At 39.7% G+C, this 16,826-nt stretch overlaps 1 protein-coding gene and 1 pseudogene across 22 annotated transcripts in view; one reads left to right on the plus strand and one right to left on the minus strand.

Annotated features, from left to right (window-relative positions):
• The window catches only part of ADGRL3 (adhesion G protein-coupled receptor L3), a 1,804,713-nt gene that overhangs the window by 1,517,168 nt on the left and 270,719 nt on the right, over positions 1–16,826 (minus strand). The gene's annotated exons all lie outside the window — the stretch shown is intronic.
• On the plus strand, positions 622–3,371 carry LOC117367756 (annotated as a pseudogene).

The following is a 16,826-nucleotide window of genomic DNA, read 5'->3' on the forward strand; positions in this document are numbered from 1 at the left end:
CCTGAAGCTGAAAGAAGAAAGCAAAAAGATGGGACTTTACCTGAACATCAAGAAGACCCGCCAACAAGGAAGTCCACATAAAGATCAACAATGAAGAAATAGAAGTGGTTGACAGCTTCATTTTCCTTGGGTCCCTCATTGATCACAGTGACGGTCAACAATTGAGATCAAGCATTGATTATCACTGGGGCTTGTAGCCATGGTGAACATGAACCAAATATGGAAGTGCAAAGACATCTTAGTCACCATCAAACACTGACCACTGCCATTGTCTTCCCAATTGCGGCATATGGCTGCAAGACAAGGACACTCATGAAAGCAGATAAAAGAAAAATTGAAGCCTTAGAGCTGTGGTGCTGGAGAAGACTTCTACGAATCCCATGGACAGCTTGGATAACCAACAAAGATGTTCTTGATCATATAAACCTAGAGTTGTCCCTTGGAGGCAAATTACCAGACAGAAACTGACCTACTTTGGTCATGTGATAAGAGTGAATTCACTAGAAAAGGAGATGCTACTCAGAATGGTCAGTGGCAAAAGGAAACAGGGGAGACCAAATGCCCGTTGGCTGGATACCATCAAGAATGACACAGGAATTAACATCAAGCAATTGAAAGGTCATGAAAAATAGGGAAGCATGGCGAGGACTGACCTACAGAGTATCCAAGGGTCGAACACAACTGAAGGATAGTACTAAGGTTAGACACATTTTCAGCTGAATTTAAGTGTTTATGAAAATAGTCTCCTCAATTTAGATGGAATGTTATCAATGTGGGTTACTGTAAAGAGATGTTATATAACTGTTAACCCCAGATATTAGTAACTAGGTCTTCTTTTTAAGTTTTGTCAGATGCTAGTGACCTGGATTGACCATTGTGAGGATGGGTTACTGGGCTAGATGAACCATTGATCTGACCCAGTAAGGCTATTCTTATGTACTTATTGTATAAAATGGGACCTGTACTAAAACAGCACAGTTAGTGGTAAAATAATGTTTTAACGGTAGCCAGCATTGATAACTTCCCTTAGTGTGAAGAGTTTGAGTCTCTGGTAACCAGAGCTGATATTATGATGTCATAAGACCTCATTCCAGCAATGCCTAAGAGCCAACTTCATTAGTGATGTCACATTGGCTTGATTGTCCTCTACTTCTCTTACTTCAATACCTCAACCGCTTTTAAGAAGCGATCCCATTCCTCATGTTTCATCCTTCCCTATTTCCATTTAATTTAATTTTTTTTTTTTTTTTGCATAATGTATTTTTTTTCCCCCTTCTATCTCATTATTCCCTGCCGTCACTCTCCAATATGTCTAGTTAAAGTCTAAATGTTCACAATCCCCCTTTCTTTTTTTCCTTTTTAATTATATTATTTATTGTACTATTTTTAACTTGTAAACCGGCTAGATACTCGTTGATGGTCGGTATAGTAAAAATTTAATAAACTTGAAACCCGTTACATAGAACAGTAATTTCTATTTTTAGAGACTTTTACTTTTTTCTAACACAGGGCAGAGAGGAGATATCAATGCGAATAGTTAAGAAATGTTATTTTAATATTAACCCCAGTTATTAGTAACTAGGTCTCATTGTATGTATAAAATGGAACCTGTACTAAAACAGCACAAATTAATGGATAAATTATGTTTTAACTGTAAGCCTACATTGATAACTTTCCTCTTCAGCTCTGCAGTAGAAATCTCTCCATACTTAAACATTCCTTCCAACATGGATAATTTAAAATATTTGACTCGCCTTTTAATACTGATGTATGGTATACTCATTGACCTGTACTGATCTCCCACAGCGGATCTTGCCTAAATATTTTCAATGTGTACTGAAGATAACTTAGCAAGAAAGAAAGGAGTGATTGATGACATACTCACTATTTCTTCTCTGCAATGCAAGTCAGTCATACTTAACCAACCCTTCAGTTTTAGTGAGTTTTGATTATGCCCTGGGGCTTTGCTTTCTTTGACGCCATCCATAGAGTAGCAAAAGACCAGCACCCACACTACACACCATCACACTCGATTTACATAGCTTATTTTGTCAAGGTTGCTTGGCTTTCTTACTTCATTTAAGATGTTTCTATAATGAGCTAAAGTATTCCAAAACTATACAGTTATGACCAGAATCAACAACTTAACCACAGAAAACTCATTTCAAATACTGAGGTACAAATGAGTTTTTCAACAGTTAGAGCTCCTTTCACAAAGGTACATTAGGGCCTTAACGCGTGAAATATCGTGCCCTAAATCGCCGCATTGAGCTGGCGTTATTCTAGAAGCGTACCGCGCGGTTATGCATGTGGTAATTTTGTGCGTGCACTAAAAACGCTAGCGTACCTTAGCAAAAAGAGCCCTTAGAGGGGAAGTTATCAATATAGGCTACTGTTAACCCTATGAATAACTAGGGGTTTGTTTTTCTAACAAGTAGGGCATGCATGTCTCCAAATTACCACAAGATGCCTCAGTGCGCCCCATGGGAGGCTTTTTTTTTCCAGTGGTAAGCACATGTTAATGGTGGTTCTTTCTTCTGTTATGACAACGTTCCTGTATGTTGTAAGCAGTCAGGCTCCATGTCTGCCGTAGTCCCAGTGAAATTGTATAGGAAAGGTGGAGGTAAACCCAGAAAGCAGTCCTCTCAGGCTAAAATACAGATCCTGAAAGAATAGCCTGAGGATGGGTCAGATCCAGAATGGGAGGGGATGGAAACCCTACCATTCACAGCACTACTGAGCCCATAGAGGATATGGACCCTTCGTAATCACTTGCTCCGGGTGGAAAGGAACCAGCTGGTGCGGTACACAGAGAATGCTAACACGCACTGGCACAGTGCCGTATGAGGCTCCACAGGTGAGGGTCGGACTTCACCACAGTCCTGTATAACTATATGTGTAATAGCTCCTGCATTGGGGGCATGAACCGGCATCCCATCCTCATCATCACAACACTGGAGACCAAGTAAGGCCAGCTGCTGGGCCAGCAAAGCTTCAAGGTGAGAATTTGCGCCTGTCCCAGCAGTGACTGCAAAATGGAGGAGGGGAATTCCCAAAGGAAAATGGGGAAATCTGGAAGCAGCAAGCGGGTGATTCTAGGTGTGTCCCAGCCTGCGGGGCCCCCTGAGAATTATAAGAAGAGGGTCAACTCCTCTAATGAAGAGATTTTCACACTACAGTTGCGTGGTCGACAACGATATGAGTTAATCAAGACGATACATAATGCCCTGAAGCTCCAGGATTACATTCCCCAGCAACAGATGGAGAAAATCAAACAGAAACAGTTGAAGACCCGAAAGGAGTGGGAAATGGTTGTACCAAAGAAAGGGAAGAAGCTATTTGTAAAGGATGAAGGTCTAGATTCAGACTAGTCTTTTCTTTCCCTGCACTCCAGGCTCCTACTTACATATAGTGACTAGATCAGGGCGAGCTGGATGTGTCAGCGAGTGTATAGACCCTGATTTCAGGGGCAATGTGGTGGTGCTATTGGTTAATCAGGGTAACACCAATAATCAGATTCAGCCTGGGGATAGCATTGCTCAGATGGTATGCGAGCAGATTTGGCATGCCAAATTGGAACAATGGTTACACCTTCCTAGCACAAATAGGGGGTCAAAGGGGTTTGGCTCCAGAGGGCTAGGACACCCAAGGGCTAGGACACCCATAGAATGCTCAAGGGCCTGAATTGAATCCATCCCAGGGCCCCGAAGGGGGTAATTTGGATGGGAGGGAGTCCTAGGGAGAAGTTTGCCAATATTTTGGATGGGAATTTTTGAAAGCAATTTGAGAAGCTTTCAGAAAGGTAAACTTGTCAGCAGCTGGAGGCTTCCGTGTTTTTGTTCTTGATAAATGTTTAAATGCTTGGACTGCTACCACTTAGGGAAGTTGAACTTACCTGGAATCTGCATTAGGCAGGCTAGTGAAAATAACTTGGAGAATAAAAGAAACTCTTTAGAAAAAGAAAGTGAAGGTTTGCTTTGGAGAGTGAAAATCCTGAAAGCTTTACAGGAGTTTTTCTTGATGGTCATTTTTGTTATGCTTAAGTTTACTGAAGGGATTTAGCACATCCTGACAAATAAACCTGTGTGGGAAAGTTTACTTATCACAGAACCTGGTGTGTTGCACTCTTTGGGTTTTTTGTTAATCTTTGTTTTGACCCTGCAGGGCTAACTCCATCTTGAGTAGCGCACCTAGACTGGTAGTTTTGCCTGTGACCACTTGGGTCGCTGTTGGCCATTCTGAGAGACCCCAGTGGTTACAAGGTGACACACCGAATACTAAAATTCATACATTTTGTTTCTCCATTGTAGTAAGGTTTGAGGATCAGTGGAAATTCACTGTAAAAAAAAAGAAAAAAAAAGCAGTGTTATGCCGTAGGAACTGAATATAAAATCTTCTGCATAGCATTTAAAATTTTATATAGGGAATGTCAACCATTCTCGGAAGATGTTGATGCATTCTGACTGTATCATGTTTCCACTTGTTTGATTTATTTGAATAAACAAGAATTAGTCTCCTCTGCATTGATTAGAACTTTTCAATTTAGCTACTCCCCCTCTCTGGAATTCTTTACCTGCTGTAATTAGATGTGCAGTAAATTAGTTGTGCTTCTGGAAGTTTCTGAAATCTTGGTTATTTGAGAGATATTTAAAATAAGATTGCATAGATGATATGTCAGGTAATGTAGAGGGCACCTGAAGCGTACACCTTTCAGCCCTATATAAGTGATAAGTAGTAGTAGTAGTAGTAATTTCCAGTTTATTTCTTTATAAAGCAGTTCTTGCAGTAACAGGTAACCAATACACATCACACAACTGCATTGCAGCCCATAGATGGTAGTGCTTCAATATTGTGCACTCGGTCATTAAGGACAGGATGTTTCCCTAGAGTCCCGCAGAGTTTGCCTGTTACTAACTACTGAAAATGTGATATTGAAACAACCCCGCCCAGCAGGACTGCAGGTGGAAGACTCCCTCCCGCACAGCATAGACGGAACGGTGCTTTCACAGTTTTGAAGCACACTAAACTGTGTGGACTACATTTGTTGGTTGTGAGAAGTGAGTGTTGAGTGTGTGGATCCTGTGTCAACTGACCTCCTAGCTTCGTTAGTCCCGGGTTTGCCCTCAAACAAGCCAAGAAAAACGTATGTCTATACAGCCAACCTGATGCTCAAATCTAACTTAGGGTTACAAAACCATACTTGAGCAATGACTTAAGATCATGCTGCCAGCTTTCTGGTATTAATGTATAGAATCCATCTTCACAAACCAGTTGATGACCACATATTTGATGATACCATTATTTAACATAGTAACATAGTAGGTGACGGCAGATAAAGACCCGAATGGTCCATCCAGTCTGCCCAACCTGATTCAATTGAAATTTTTTACATTATTTCTTCTTAGCTATTTCTGGGCAAGAATCCAAAGCTCTACCCGGTACTGTGCTTGGGTTCCAACTGCTGAAATCTTCGTCAAAACCTACTCCAGCCCATCTACACCCTCCCAGCCATTGAAGCCCTCCCGAGCCCATCCTCCCCCAAACTGCCATATACAGACACAGACCGTGCAAGTCTGCCCAGTACTGGCCTTAGTTCAATTTTTAATATTATTTTCTGATTCTAGATTCTCTGTGTAACACAAATGCTGATGTAATTACCTGCATGCATATTATTTCTACTACAACAGAAAAAGGTCAGCTTTAAAGCTTTGAAAATGCATTTACATAAACCACAGGTCAGGTTGGCACATAGTTAATAAATATTAAGCAAATGGTGGTTACGTGAATGAAGCCGTATAACAGTAGACCTGTCACTTATGTTGATTTATTCACAGCTGAAATATCAGTATTTAGTCATACACTAGCCAAGCAATTCTTACACAATGCTCACAGTAGGAACCGAGGTCATAAAAACACTAAGGCCCCCTTTTATCAAGCTGCTTTACTTAAAAAAAAAAAAAAATCACTGGCCACTGCGGTAAAAGCGTCAGAGCTTGATAAGCTTGATAAAATGGGGTCTAAAAGAACAAGTGGAAGGTCTTACGATCTTCAAACTCTGTTGCCTCTGTTTATGCCACTCTCTGAAACTCTGGGCACAGTCTAGACACCACAATATCCAAATTCAATTATATCTTTTTGATTCTTTATGAAAAACCTACATCCCGGGAGGCTTTGAGACTCATTTTTTTGAACCAGGTATTTGTGTTGATTTATTGGTTTTATTTTATTACAGAATTGTTTCTCTTAAATGCAACTACTTTATGGAATGGTCAGACAAGAAAGAGGTTTTAATATTTCAATGAAAAATTCATCACCTCTAAGTGGATATCTCGGGGTGCATAGCATTAATCAACCAACGTTTGTGGCAACTGCTGGTACCTGTATACTACGTTAAAAGCAAGAGGAGAGACAAGTAGACTGAAAGATAACAGTGCCAAATAAATTATTTTGAGAAAATACAGTTCAACAGATTAATAAAATTGTTTCTGCATTGTTACAAGAAATATCAGTTGTGAAACAGAGATTTGGGACCCCCACTCTAGAGGTGCTCAAGCCACTCACATGCTTTAAAAGAAGTGACATGTAACTCAAAAATTTCCCATATGGGGGAAGGATGTCCAGGGCTTCAAAGTCCATGACAGAAAGAATGTCCCATAAACTAAGCCAAAGCAATTTTTTTTTGTTGTTTTTTACAAAAAATATTCTCTTTAATGGCAGGTATTATTCAAAGTACTAGGTGAAAATACTTAATTAAAAGTAAAATGTATAGTGAAGAGCACATTAAAAAATTTACTTAAGTAAAAAAAGTTATTACCTAATACAGGGCTGCCCAAGTCCGGTCCTCGAGATCTACTGGCAGGTTTTCAGGATATCCACAATGAATATGCATGAGAGAGATTTGCCTGTACTGTCTTCTTGGTATGCATATTCATTGTGGATATCCTGAAAACCTGGCCTGCCAGTAGATATCGAGGACCAGACTTGGCCAGCCCTGGCCTAATATATTAGTTTTTGAATAAGAAGTAAAAATACCTCAACTATAATGAATATAACTATTAATGGTTTTTATCCTAACAATTTTACTACTCCATAGTTCAATCCATTTTGTTTTAGTAAAACTAACCCCCTCTTTTACTAAAGCGTGCTAACCGATTAGCGTGCGCTAAACGCTAACGTGTTATTGTTTAGCGTGCGCTAATCGGTTAGCGCACCTTAGTAAAAGAGGGCCTATATTTTGAAAATGACTGTCACTCATAGGCTAAAACAACTACTGATGTCTTCTGAAAGGGTCTGCGGGTGTTGATCAAGGGAACCTCTGTCTAAAAATAACATTTTATTTTGTATAACAAACAATACTGTTATCATCATTGTCCTTATTGTCTGCATTAGAAATAGTTTCTCTGGAGGTCAAAGCCTCCTAGAATTGCCCTTCACAAATTAAAACTGCCTAAATCTAAAGGGGGGTCTTAATGTGGCCAGACTTAAGCGGTATCATATATCATTTAGGCTCGCTCAGGGACAATCATGGTTTCAAGAATTTGATAATAGAAATGTTCCTAGATGGATAGATTTTGAAAAACGGTTAATATTTCCAAAACCCTTAAATTTACTACCATTTATGGATACATTTCCATTTAATTCAACTTTAAGACTTCTTAAATCCACAGCTCTAAACATTATTACATTCTACAATGCTATTAATGGGGAACTTAGGGAGAGGCAGCATGTTCCCTTGTGGTATAATAGCACATATGATTTCCAAATATTCTCTGAAATAAAAACAGTTTTGCCAATCAAAAAACATTTGGGTTCTTTCTCAATTAACTTTTGAGGATAGATTACTGTCGGCAAATGAGTTGGAGAAACAACAAGTCTCCCCTGACCAAAAAAAAAAATCGGGTGGAGGGCAGAGGACTCTGAACCAATACCAAGCTGCCACAAATTATTAATTATTGAATGTGCGGTCTCTGCCCTCCACCCGATTTTTTTGTCAGGGGAGACTTGTTGTTTCTGCTTTTCATAGTACTCCCCTTTTGGGTTTTTGCATTGTTCATCGGCAAATGAGTTGGAACATATTTTGGAAAATCCAGGTGTGGACATTAATTATTGGAATGAGGCCTCAGAAATTCTTAATTCCATGTTGTCAATATATAGGGAATCTTTGGGTACATCTAATTTCTCTAAATTTATAGGATCATTATTGATAGAAAATAAAAAAGCGTCAAAACTGGATAAAGTCATAAGAGAATTTGAGAGTAAGAGGGAATTTTCCTTTGATGATATTTGGTTGGAAGATTTGAATGTAAACCCTGGGGAAATAGATTGGAATATATTTTGGTCGTTTTTAGCAAGACCCACAATGTTGGCCTCTATATTTCAGTCTACATATTTTATAATGCATAGAGCTTATTGAACCCCTACTAAAATTGCAATGGTGTTGTATTTGCCTTCTGACTTGTGCTGGTCTTGTCGCCAGCAGCCTGGGATCCTCTTGCATCTCCTATTTGCATGTCCTAACCTGCAAATCTATTGGTCAAACATTTGGTCCAGAATCCTTTCTATAATTCATATGACTAATAAGATTCCTCTGTCTTATAAATCCATTGTACTGTGCTCCTCAAATCCATATGTCTCATTGCCTACATCAATTAAAAAAAAAATTATTTCATGATTGCACTAGCTATTTATCATATAGTATGTAACTGGAAGGATAACTCTAAGCTTAACTTTTGTGAATGGTGGAACCATCTCTGTGTATTAAGAAAGTATGAAGAAATAACAGCTTTCAAACATAATAATATAGATAGCTTCAATAAGACTTGGGCTCCTTTAGATGAATTTTGTAAGGAATTGAGCACTAATCTTTCATGACTTCATTATACTGTATGGGAATTATGCAGCTTATTATGATGTATTATAGTACTATTGTATAAATGTATAAATGTTTTTGCTAAAACAATTTAATAAAATGTTGGTAAAAAAAAAAGAAATAGGGCTTTATAACTCATCACATATGCTGTTCAGTTACAGAGAAGGCTTTCACAAAGTTGGAATCGTCTTGTCGTTCTAACAATTTTTCATTGGATGGCAAACTACTTGAATATCTTTGAGAACTGATGTAAGAAAATTAGCTGCAATTTGTGCAATTAGATCTAATTGAAATTTATGCACGGGATCCATATGTAAGTTTTTTGGACAGCTCCAAAAAAGAGGGGGCCACAACCATGGGAGGGTCAAGGACAGATGAGGAGGTGTTCCTCAAATTTACATACACAGTTTACAGAATAAAGAGGATCTGCACCTAATTTAGGTGCAGAATTTACACCATGTTTCAGTTGATACAAAAGGTTAAGCCTAAATTTCATTGTGAATCTCAGGCATACATGTTATTCTCTAAACCTCTGTAACGGCACTATGCGTTTTTTTTTCAGTGCCAATTTTTTAAGCACCATGTATAGATTTTTTTTTCCCTAAATGTGTGGGAGCTTTTCAGTTTAAGACTATAGAAGCAGACTTCCTCTCTAAACAATACAGCGGACAGTCACCCCAGTGTAAAATTTTTCATGGGGCGACCAGCATGCTAAGAACATAGCAACAAACGAATTGCCATACTGAGAGAGACGGAAGGTCCACCAAGTCCAGGATCCTTTTTCCAACCGTGACCAACCCAGGTCCCAAGTACCTAGCTAGATCTTAAGTAATAAAACAGGTTTTTTGCTGCTTAACCTAGGAATAAGCAATGGATTCCCTCAAGCCATCTCAATAATGGCCTATGGACTTCTCTTTTAGGAAATTATCTAAAGTTATTATTTTTTTAATTCAATAAATTTTTCTTGAAGTTTCATCAAACACCAAATAATAATCAGAGCCAACCCAAATTCACCAACCCAACCCAGATTTCAAAACTTTTTTTAAAAAACCCTGCTAAACGAACTGATTTCACCACATTCTCTGGCAATGAATTCCAGAGTTCAATTACACTCTGTGGGCTCCTTTTACAAAGGTGCGTTAGGGCCTTAATGTGCAGAATAGCGCATGCTAAAATGCCACGTACGCTAGCCGTAACCGCCTCCTCATGAGCAGGCGGTAGTTTTTCGGGTGCACTAAAAAAGCTAGCACACCTTTGTAAAAGGAGCCCTGTGTGAAGAAATATCAGCCAGGACCCACATAAGCTCCCAGTGCCCACAATATCTTGAATTTACTCCAGCTAAACACTGACAAATTAATATGCACTAAATTGATTCAACACGTTAAGTTGATTACATTAAAAAAAATTGTAACATGCACAAAAAAAAACACCAATTTTTATTACAATGGATGTGTGAAACAAAGCGAAAAATTATTAGAAAGTTGAGGGGAAAAAGTCAGAAAACGATCCAAATAAACATTTTCCCATGCATCTCCCTATTATTATTTTGTTATGAGGACAGCTTGATTAGTTTATGTTTCTTTCAAATTTAGCAATTGTACAAATCAAAACATAAGAGCACAAACAGCTCAAAAAAAATTATCAATGCAACAATAGCCGCGGCATTCATTTTGTTCACATTTGAAGCGATTGGTATGCCGGGTGTATATGTTTTCAGGTAATTCTCCCGAGTACTTTCTAATTGTCAACCCATTATACTGCTTGTAAAGCTTCTGAAGATTATTCTTACACTTGCCCACAAGAGGGATAAATTTATGGTTGAACTATACTGGGCAGAGCTTTGGGTTCTGGCCCAGAAAGAGCTAAGAAGGAAAATTTAAATTAAGTCAGTAATTTAAAGAGAGGTCATGACTGGATGGACCATTTGGATCTTTATCTGCCATCATCTTCCATGTCACTATAAGGTCATTTCACTAAGGTGCAGTAGCCGTTTTAGCACACGCTAATTTTCCTATGGGCGCGTTGGCATTTAGCACACGCTAAAATGGCTACCACACCTTAGTAAAAGGACTACTGTGTTGCTTAATGTAACCAGCCTCAGTCTGTAGTTCTGTAACACCAGCCTTACTTTATCTTTAATGTAGTCATATAACCAAGTTACCTCAGGCTGGATGTACAGTGTACAGATGAGGTCTGAACAGAGAAATGCACCAGTCAAATCTTGACTGAGATTTTTGTCAAGAAGAACCTGACTGGGATGAAACTTAAAAATTGAGAATCAGACTCAATGTTACAAATAGCACAAATGTATTTTTGTTTTTCTTTTTAAATTGCAAAAGATTCTTTAATTGCAGTTTGCACTTAACTGTGCACTGTTTTGGTAACTTAAATGTTGAGAATAAATCCAGAAAGGGCTGAAATGTCTGGCAAGGCAAAAATCTAGGCTGCCCCTCTCTCCATCATATTCCCCAGACCCACAGAGTCCCCAGTCTTTATGTTGCTTATTCTTTATCTGGCAAAACCAAAGACTATTTATTCAGCATTGGATAGTTTCTGCCGTACTGCTGCTCCTGACTTGCTCCAGTCCAGTGAAGGAGATAGGTGAGTTGGGGAGGAGGGGTTTTGTGGGTCCAAAGGGTTTTGATTCAAGGACTGCAGTGCAAGTGCTGGGGTCCTTATAGGGAGAAAACTAAGGGGTGGGGGTGTTTCTCTCTCTCTTTCTGTGTTATGGGGGGATGGGAGTTCCAAAATTGGTAAGTGCATATCCAAGAACAACAATTTGTAGATCCTAGGTCTACTGGTGAATGATTAATTTTTTATGTATTTTATGTAATTTAAAATCTTTCCTTCACCTTAGAGTCTGAGGTAAAATGACAAAAAAAGACAGTAATGTTTAGCACACTTTCATGCATTAAATTTATTCCATATGTGGGTCATCAATATTCATTTGCACACAAGCTATGGTATAATTAGCTCACTTCTTTATTTCCCACTGAGCGTATGTTTTCTATGCTGTAAACCCTTCCTATATGAAAAGTAATTTTAACAGACGACAAAGTATACACTAAAGCCAAACAGAACCAGTGTGCTAAGCATATCATAATTTATTACTTACATCAGCCCTAAAATGGATATTAGTAAGCCAAACATTGCCAATTTCTTTCATCCACAGACAAAGGTGGCCATTTTAAAAGGATTGTGTGGCATTAGCACTTGCACAGAGTAAGTTTACATATGCAAATAGCAAAACACATCAAAGCTGTCATGAAGCCTCTACTTTCTCATGTATGCTCACAGAACACAGTACAGTTTTCAAAAAAGTGCGTTTCCTGAGAGGGCCTGAATATTATGTATGTATTTTCTATGTTTAGATTTTAAAAAATATCACCACTTAGGCATATAAATGTCAGCACTTATACGTGTGATGCCACTGTTTTTTGGAGTGCTTCTTTGGGAAATGGCCGAACCCTGCTGGATGTGCCATAAAGTGTTTCTGCATTTCTGGATAGTCTGGATAGTTTTTTTCTGCCTCGACAGCCTACATAAAACAGCTTTAAATGCATCTCATAAATGTTCATTGCGGATAACCTGACACTTCCGAATACTACAGCATGCTGCAGGTAATAACCACTACTGCATCTTCGTACATAACGTACAATATTCAGCACATGGGGGTCAGCCTTTTTAAAAAAAATTTTAAACAAGCTGCCACAGGTTTTTTATACTCAGATATTCAGTGCTGGGCTATTTTCAGATATTGGCTGTCAATATACAGGTATGATGTGGTTGCTAGCACTTATCCAAGTATTGATAATATTCTGACTGGTATCGAGATAACTACCTGGATGAAATTAGGACAGCCTTGTTAGTGCTCTAATTTTATGTAGATAGTTAGCCAGTTAGCCTTTTAGAATTCTTTTGACAGCAATGTATGATGTAAACTTGATTGTATTTCTGAATTGATAGAATTTGCATGCTATCCCTGTTTATAACAGGGACAATCAATGATGTTGCTTAGACTTGTCTATGTTATATGTGGTAACCGTAGGGAAACCCGATTTTATGTATGTGATATGGAAACCGCATTTTTTAAAATAAATAAATATTGCCATGAACCAGGTAAGTTCTGGCAGTGACATAGTAAGGGGGCAGCAGGGGGCACTAGCATCTCTACTCCCCCTTCCCCCTGGTGTGGGAGATTTCTTAAAAATGCATTCTCCTCCTCCCCCCTTTCTCTTGTAGTTGTTGCTGGCAACAATTAGGGTCTCCCCCCCCCCCACTGCTCTCACTGGCCTCAGCCAGTTCCAGTTCGCAGGACCAGAAAGTGATGTCAGAGGGCAGGCTCATCCAGCACAAGCAGCGAATAGAAGACTTTGATCACTGCCGGTAACTAGAAAAGGAATGGGGGAGGGTGGAGAATGTAATTTTATGAGATGCTTCTCTGGGGGGTGAAAATTTTAGACATTTAAAAAAAAATTCAAGCCCAAACTTAAGACTTTACTTTTTAAAGATGCCTACAATCTCTGAACTCATTTCTTGCAAATAAAATCCATGTACTGTAGTTCTTTGATGGGCTTTGGAAAAAAAACACTTCTTTTGAAGTGAGCCCTACCATAATTGTTTTTTCCCCTTCCGCCTCCCTTTTATTTCGATTTTCAATCTCGATGTAGGTACAAAGGAAACAGAGTTCCTGGAGGCTGTACGGGACTGCTTCTTGGAACAGCTTGTCAAGGAACCAACGAGAGGGACAGCTATTCTGGATTTAATCCTCAATGAGACGAAAGGACCTGCCAAGGAAGTGGAAGTAGTGGGACCATTAGGAAACAGTGATCACAACATGATCCAGTTCAAAGTGGAAATAGGAATGCCAAAGGGGAAGAGAACCATTGCAACAACGTTTAACTTCAAGAAAGGGAACTATGATGCCATGAGACAAATGGTGAAGAGGAAACTCAGGAACAGCTCCAGGAAAGCACAGATGGTGAAGCAAGCCTGGTCCTTATTGAAAGACACAGTAAACAATGCGCAAAACCTGTATATATCCAGATTTAGAAAAGGGTGCAAAAAGAATCAAGCAAAAGACCCGGCATGAATAACCAATAAAGTTAAAAATGGGATAGGAGACAAGAAAAAATCATTCCGGAAGTGGAAAAAGGATAAAACTGAGGAAAATTGGAAAGAGCACAGGAAGCATCAAAAAGAATGTCACCGCGTGGTCAGAAAAGCAAAAAAAGAGTATGAAGAGAGACTTGCCAGGGAGGCACGGAATTTTAAACCATTCTTCCGATATGTGAAAGGAAAACAGCTGGAGAGGGAGGAGGTGGGACCCCTGGATGAGGGAGACAGGAAGGGAGTGATGAAGGAGGAAGAAGAGGTGGCAGACAGATTAAACACGTTCTTCTCGTCGGTCTTCACAAAAGAGGACACATCCAACGTGCCGGAACCGGAAAAAATCTTCAAGGGGGATCAAGAGGAAAAATTATCATCATTGGAGGTAAGCCTCGAAGAAGTACTCAAACATAGATAGATTAAAAATTGACAAATCTCCGGGTCTAGACGGAATCTACCCGAGAATACTGAAAGAGCTCAGAGATGAAACAGCTGAGCTGCTGCAGCAGATTTGCTACCTATCCTTGAAAACAGGGGTAATCTTGGAGGACTGGAGAATAGCGAATGTTACACCTATCTTCAAAAAAAGGATCGAGAGGCGACCCGGGGAACCACAGACCAGTGAGCCTAACCTCAGTTTTGGAGAAGATGGCCGAATCATTGATCAAGGACAGTATCAATGAGCATATAGAAAAAATAATCTAATGAGAACAAGCCAGCATAGTTTCTGTAAAGGAAGATCATGCCAAACGAACCTACTGCACTTCTTTGAGGGGATAAGCGAACAATTGGACAAAGGTGATCCCATACACATCGTATATCTGGACTTCCAAAAAGCCTTCGACAAGGTAGCCCATGAGCGCCTACTAAGGAAACTGTGGAACCACGGGGTGGAAGGGGACGTGCACAGATGGATCAGAAATTGGCTGGCAGACAGGAAACAGAGGGTAGAAGTAAAGGGACACTACTCTCACTGGAAAGGGATCACAAGTGGCATCCCGCAGGGGTCAGTGCTGGGACCGCTGTTCAATATATTCATTAATGACCTGGAATCAGGGACAAAGTGCGAAGTTATAAAATTTGCGGACGACACAAAACTCTCCAGTAGGATTAGAACTGTTGAGGAATGTAAAGAACTACAAAGGAACCTAAACAAACTGAGTGAGTGGGCAAATAAATGCCAGATGAGCTTCAATGTAGAGAAATGTAAAGTCTTGCACATAGGGAAAGGAAACCCGATGTATAACTACACGATGGGGGGGATGGTACTGGGGGAAGGCACACTAGAAAAAGACTTGGGGGTTTTGGTGGATAAAACAATGAAGCTGGTGGCACAATGCGCAACGGCCTCAAAGAAGGCGAACAGAATGTTGGGCATTACCAGAACGAAGGAAGTTATCCTGCCACTGTATCAGGCGATAGTGCGCCCGCATCTGGAGTACTGCGTTCAATAGTGGTCGCCGTACCTTAAGAAGGATACTCGAGAGGGTCCAGAGAAGAGCAACAAGGATGATAAAGGGCTTGGAAAACCTTTCATATGCTGAAAGGCTAGAGAGGCCGGGGCTCTTTTCCCTGGAAAAGCGGAGAATTAGAGGGGACATGATAGAAACTTACAAGATCATGAAAGGTAGAGAGGGACAGATTCTTCAGACTGGCGGGGGCAACAAAAACAAGAGGGCACTCAAAAAAATTGAAAGGAGACAGATTCAGAACAAATGCTAGGAAGTTCTTCTTCACTCAGAGGGTGTTGGACACCTGGAATGCGCTTCCAGAGGAGGTGGTAGAGCCGAGTACGATTTTGGGATTCAAAATGGGATTGGGACGATTTCCTGAAGGAAAAGGGGATTGAAGGGTGTAATTAGAGGGTTACTATACAGAATATTATACGATTAGGGAATAAAATGTTTTAGGTAAAAGATCACTTACAGGTAGGTATGGGGGGCCGCCATGGGAGCGGATTGCTGGGCATGATGGACCATTGGTCCATCATTGGCAATGCTTATGTTCTCCTCCCATCTCGTTTCCAGTGCGTCAATCTGTTTAAGCCCCCCTTTTTTCACCCTTTTATTTCAAATTTTAGATGTTTTATTTTTAATTAATTTTTTAAACTCTTTCTATTGTAAAGCATTTAGGTATCTGTTTGATAAACCGTATATCAAAGAATAAAGAAACTTGGATCATTTTTTTAAAACTTTCTATACTGCATCAATTGCAGTGCAACTCTAGGTGGTTAATAATTATAGAATAAAATTAAGAAAATGAACTCCATATTCCATGATAGGAAAAAAAGCATTCATTCAAGACACACATACATACCCCCTCCCCCCCCCAAAAAAAAAAGAAAATTATATAGGGCCCCTTTTGCAAAGCCATGTTAGCGATTCTGCTGTGGTAAATCTATCAAACTCCATAGGTCTTTGATGCATTTACCACAGCTTTGTAAAAGGGGACCATAGTGCCTTATTATAATGTTCTTTTCCCTACTTCCATCTTTGCTCAACCACTGACTAGGATGAAGACATAAGAAGTTAATTTTCTGAGGTCTTTCCAGCAGTCAAAATATTTATGAGCAGCAGGATCATCCTAAGGGCTGTTGAGCACTGCAACCACACAGGGCATTAGGGAGTTAGGGTCGTTTAAGTCGCTCCCCATCCATTATCTCCCCTGTGATGCCCATGGCATAGTGGTTAGGACAAGCAGTGCTAGACGTGTGTCACACAGAGCACAGTGCCAGCTCAGAACACTCCTCGTGCAGTTGGCAATTCAAAGCTTTCCTGGACATCTATCTGCTTGTGTGAAAACATGGTTGGTAAATCGGAACGTTTTTTGGCTTTGTACGTTAATAATC

Source organism: Geotrypetes seraphini, chromosome 1, assembly GCF_902459505.1.
Source record: "Geotrypetes seraphini chromosome 1, aGeoSer1.1, whole genome shotgun sequence".
Taxonomy (NCBI): Eukaryota; Metazoa; Chordata; class Amphibia; order Gymnophiona; family Dermophiidae; genus Geotrypetes; species Geotrypetes seraphini.